This window comes from Vigna angularis, chromosome 6 (assembly GCF_016808095.1).
Source record: "Vigna angularis cultivar LongXiaoDou No.4 chromosome 6, ASM1680809v1, whole genome shotgun sequence".
NCBI classification, from domain to species: domain Eukaryota; kingdom Viridiplantae; phylum Streptophyta; class Magnoliopsida; order Fabales; family Fabaceae; genus Vigna; species Vigna angularis.
The window spans coordinates 19,441,418-19,447,124 of NC_068975.1; the positions used below are offsets into that span (position 1 = coordinate 19,441,418).

Here is a 5,707-nt window from a genome sequence, read left to right on the forward strand (position 1 = left end):
TTCTATTATGTATTTATTCTACACTAAAAAAAAACTATTATTTAATGGAAGTTATTTTGTGGAGGTTTCAAAAACCCTCCACAAATTAACATGATTTAAAATGATTTTGGTGAATTTTTTAAGTTCTAACAACAGAGGAGGTTTAAATTCTTTTTAAAGAAGGATAATATCTAACATAAATTATAATCAATTTTTGGTTTTACCTTTTTTCTTTCCCTCGATACTTTTGAGTTCCCTCCATGATTTTACACTCATTAAAACTTCCCTCCAAATCAAAACCCTAAAATAACTTTTTCCCCAAATCAAAACCTAAGAACCAGTTCATCATTCAACAACTTGGACCTCATCAACCTGCTTCATCTCTGCTACCACGCCTTCTCGACGAAGCGAGTCTAGCCAACGAGGTCGCCGACGATCGCTACCTATTCGCTCTATCCTAGAACCCCTGCTAATGCCACCGTCCCAATCCTTTTCCCCATTCTCACACATTTGGATTCTTTGAACTCCTCATCGATGACGGAGTTTAGGTTTTCGAAGTCATCCACTTACGAACCACAATTGTCTTCCTTGTCATTGTGAATGCATCGCAAAGACGACAATAGCGATACCGAGGAATAACTGCTAATTGAGAATGCAAAGAAGGACAACTTGAATTTGCAATTTTCGTGAATTTGATTGAAGTAGGGAAGGGGAAAAACGGGAATCACCAATCCATAAGCGAAAAATAGGAAACTCACTAGAAAGAACAACGTTGCCGTATCCTAGTGACCCACTTCGTTTCACACAATCCAATAGTTTGGTAAGTTGTTAAGGATAATCTTTATTTTGGTTGATGTTGAATAGTTTTGAACATTCTTATACTTCACTAGCTATATGAGATATTTTGTTTCACACATCTGTACATGTTTACTTATTGTTACTACATTTCCTCTGCTTTTATGAAAGAAATGTTGAGTAGGAGCCAAATAGTAATGTTTTATGGGAATTCATCATGATTTATATTTGCTGAATATGATGGAAGCTAATTACCGTGTAACTATGTAATAAGAAATACTATATAATGAAACATTACGCTTGTCAACTAGGAAATGGAAGTAAAGTTCAAAGAATAGGTTTTCTGCCATGGGGGCTACCTGTTGTGATTCTGTTACTTGTACCTAAAATGTAATTTGCAAAATATTTAGGTTTCTTCTTGGCATGATATTCCATTGCCATCGGGTGATGATATCTTCAACTTAATTGTTGAGATTCCTAAAGTATCCAATGCAAAGATGGAGGTTGCAATTGATGAAGCTTTCACTATCATAAAACAAGATACAGAAAAAGGGAAAGCTCCGATATTACATGTGAGATACAATTTCTGAGCTCATGTTGTTCCTTTCTTATTCTAAATTACAGTATTTGTCATTGCCAGTTCACTTTTAAAGTAAATATATTCTCTATATTATTTTAATGCTTTATTGTCGACATAAATGTGGTGTGATATTTTTTCTTCAGTGTTGTCTATTTACTACCATAAATCTACTACTTTTAGGGTTCAATACCCATTGCTAACATTTTATAATTACCGTTCCTTCTTAGATGCCATCTTCATGTTAATTTTTGATCTTTAACAGTTGAAGCATTTTGCATCTCTCATTCATCACATCCTTGGCTTCTTTTATTGTGTCTGGTTGATCTAGCTAGACTGATTTGGTTTCATATTTACACATCTTATTCATGTTCTCCAGCTACAATATACATTGGAACTATGGCTTACTTCCACAAACATGGGAAAATCCATCTTTTGCAAACTCTAAAGTTGAAGGAGCACTGGAGAAAAAGATCCAGGTATTCCATTAATAAAGATTCTAAATTTCCCTCTCTGCCATAATGTTATATTACGAATACAACACAATATTCCTGAAATCATTGTAATTCTGCAGTTGATGTTGTTGAGATTGGTGAAAGAGAGAAAAATAGGTGAGGTTTTGAAGGTCAAACCCTTGGGTGCATTAGCCATGATTGATGAAGGAGAACTTGATTCGAAAATAGTTGCAATCTCAGTAGATGATCCAAAGGCATCATTGGTGAATTATGTTAATGACATTGAGAAGCATTTTACTGTAATATCTCTATTACCTAACTATCTGATAACTTCTTTCATAAGTTTGCTCTTGTTCATTTTGTAGTTTATTATTATATTGAGCAGCTAGGTGATTTGTTAACTGTTTGATCCAAGCCAGGTGATTTTGTAGTTAGGGTAGTCAACTTATTTACCATTCTTGCTTTCTCTTGAGCTTTATAGAGTTATAGTATAGTCTTCTTCAACTTGTTTCTTCAATGTTTGTGATGACTTGGAATTGAAAGTGACTTAAAATTAATCTTTCTTCTTAGTGTTTAACAGGAATGGAGCTACCTTAGGAGTGACCTTACAACTATTGATCGTGGCTATGGATGGATTTATAACATTCACCATGACATTGGAACCCATGTCATTCATCACCTTTTCCCTCAAATACCACAATCTCTCTTAAATGAAGCATTGTGTAACTATTGTGGCTTTTTGTTACTTGTTTACTGGCTTTATTGCAGGCTTGCACATATTTTTGTCTTATTTCATATTGTATGAGGCATTATGTAAATATTGTGGTTTTTATAACTTCTTTCTTGGCTTTATACAGGCTTGCATTAGTATATGCTTCCAAAAACATTAGTGGAGTTCACAAGCAAGGTTGGAAGTACCTACCAAAAAGGAAAAGCATCAGAAACCTCAACAAACTCAACAAGAAAATGAAACAAGATGATGTTTTGTAGTGAACTTGTTTAAGTCATCAGCATTAGTTCATATGTTTTCAATTGGTCTAGTTGTATTTTATCATGCTAGATTTGTTAGTCAATCTTGCAATGTTTTTTAAACATTGTGTATTTTTTTATATTTGCATTGTAATTGTCAATGAATGTACATTATCTTAAATTGTTAATAAAATTAATTTTTATTATTTGTTGTGTACCTTACAATTTTATATATTTTATTTATTTTTTATTATAAAAAACAAATTTCATTAAATTAAAAAATTATGAATGTAGGTGGGAAATTATAAATAAAGGAGGTTTCAAACCTCTATAAAATAAGTCACTAATATGAGAGATTAAAACCCTTCACAAAAAAACCTCTACAATATAAATATGATACCTGTGGTCATTAAAAACCTCCGCAAATTAATAGTTACGACTCTAATTGTGGGAGTTTCAAAAACCCCTGGAAATTAATTTGTGGAGGGTGAAAACCTCTGCAAAATGAAGAAATAACCTCCATTAAATAACAATTTTTTTGTAGTGCTAATAAGACTTTTTGTGTAATACTTTGATTAAAAGAGCATTTTATTTTATATAATTAAACATTTTAGTACATATTTACATACTTGTTCATTTATATATACTTCTGGTGATGGAAAGGATGATAGATTTATATAGATGAGAATGGATCGCATTGTAATTAATTAACAATTATCAATGTTTATTTATATATCTCTTCACATTTTACAAATAACATTGTTCAACTAAGTCAATATAAGAGGAAGTTACACATATCAACTTTGTGAATCCTACTTGTATAAAAAGATAACCACGTTCGCACCTTAGGATAATAGTGGGTTGAGGATATGATATCAACCATAGGCATAGGATAATCTTCTTCTAGGTGAACTTATATAATTAATATTAGTATATACAAGTTATTTTTGAAATGAAAGCAAAGAATAATAACATTACTTGCAGGAAATGACATCTCCTATACATATTAATCGATATTGTCGTATATCAAAATGCGGTGCTATGTAGTAGGAAGATAGTATAATTTTGACCATATGACAGATAGACTAAGATGAGATTATATAGATTATCAATTGCATAACTAATGTCTGGTATATTCATCCACTTGTTTGTATTAGTTTGTAAGGAATGAAATAAATTGTTATGAAAGAAAAAGGAAACAAATAATAAATACGATGTGAAATATAGGAATGTGTATTGCTGATTGTGACTCCAGTAACAAAGACCTCCTCAATTCTTCGAGTCCTTGTTAGCTTCCTACTAATGTTGTGTATTCATCACACCACTGACCAAATTATTTGTAGAGATTATGTCAAATAAGGGCCATAACTTTTCCCACAACCCTAATGACGCAACAATGCATCTATAACCACAATGACCATTAGTCACGACATCAACAATAACGAGAATATGTAGAAGACAAATAGGATGTACTGCTCTATAATGGGTACTCTCCTTTATTGCACAAATTTTGCCTTAGATTGGGTTTGTTTCTTCTTATATGAAGATTCATTTGTTGAGCGCAAGACGTCTACGTGCTCAAAATATGATGGCTCACACTTTGTAGATATTTTAATTCGTTGAAGTTTACACTTTTGTACACCCTTTACTTAACTTTGTGCAATGGAAGTACCATAGATGTCATTGCAGACAAGCAATTTCAAGTAACTTTTACTTGATGATGCCTTTACCTCCAATGTCAACCTCTTCAAATTGTTCTTGAACCATATCAAGTTCACGTTTAATAGATAACTCTAGCTGAGATGCATTTGATACAATATTTGCAAAACTCAATATGGTTCACATTATATGAATTTCAGCAAAAGGAATCACCCTATGGTCATATCGTGCTAATTTAGAAGCATAGGGAAGATCATACGTCCGTCTCAATATGCATCCACAACTTCCACTATCCAATCTTATATGCTTTACTCGTTCCAATTCTTCAACAATGAGTCCCAAAGTATATCTTGATACATGTCCAACAAGTCTTCTATATTTGATTCCTTTAAAAGCTTCACTCATAAGATTCAGACTTTTTTCAAAGGACATCGTTATCTTATTATGTTGGCAGATAATGACATTGTGAATAACATCCTAACAAGAACAAAAATCTCTCATACTTCTCCCTAAAACTTTCTTGAGGCGTAAATGAGCAGACTCAACCTTGATAGAAATGACATCAACAATATCATAAAATATTTAACAAAAACAACTAAGTAAAATAACATTAAAATATATTTTTTTGTTGTTATGTTCCTTAAATCCATAACTCTATTTGTCTAGGCCTTTACAAAGTATGACTTACATGGAATAATCCAAGTATGATTCACATATTTGAATAATAAAGACAATGAACTATAGGTGTACTAAAGGCAATAGTCACCAAACATGGACTCATTTTCACAATCAATGACATTTTCTCACGCTTCCATGACCACATCTCATGCCTCAACAGAGTCAACTAACATTTTGGACACGACTTTCACATTTTTCAGAATGTTGAAACTAATAAGACTCATGGAATACATTGACAATGACATTATCAAAGTCAAGTCTCTGTCACTAATAATAACTTGTGGACCGCTCTCAGATGTTAGAAATAAACCTCGAAGCCTTTCCAAAGCCCAAGTGAAATTATTTTCTTGTTCACTTGAAAAGAATGCAAATGTCTTTGCGAATGTCAACCTTGTAGATGTCACACCAATTATCTCAACCAAGGGCAACCAATATTTGTTTCTTTTGTACGTTGAATCTATCAACAAAACAATATTAAATGTTGTTAAAATAGAATGACTTAATTTCTCACACCAAGAAATGGAGGGGAGGGGGATGAATTGGTGAAACTTAAAAACAAAGTCTTCTAAAATCTTTTTCGCAAAAGGTGATGCCT

The 5,707-nt window shown here is 32.4% G+C and overlaps 1 long non-coding RNA gene across 4 annotated transcripts; it reads left to right on the top strand.

Annotated features, from left to right (window-relative positions):
• Positions 1–206: 206 nt before the first annotated feature.
• LOC108341437 (uncharacterized) lies at positions 207–2,963 on the top strand. Of its 4 annotated transcripts, none has more exons than XR_008249794.1 (5): positions 207–799; positions 1,185–1,346; positions 1,731–1,830; positions 1,926–2,528; positions 2,664–2,963. It is a non-coding gene; the product is annotated as an uncharacterized LOC108341437 (long non-coding RNA). The 4 variants fall into 4 exon arrangements; XR_008249795.1 differs by having other exon boundaries at positions 210–799; positions 1,926–2,225; positions 2,377–2,963; XR_008249793.1 differs by having other exon boundaries at positions 213–799; positions 1,926–2,105; positions 2,377–2,963.
• The last annotated feature ends 2,744 nt before the right edge of the window (positions 2,964–5,707 follow it).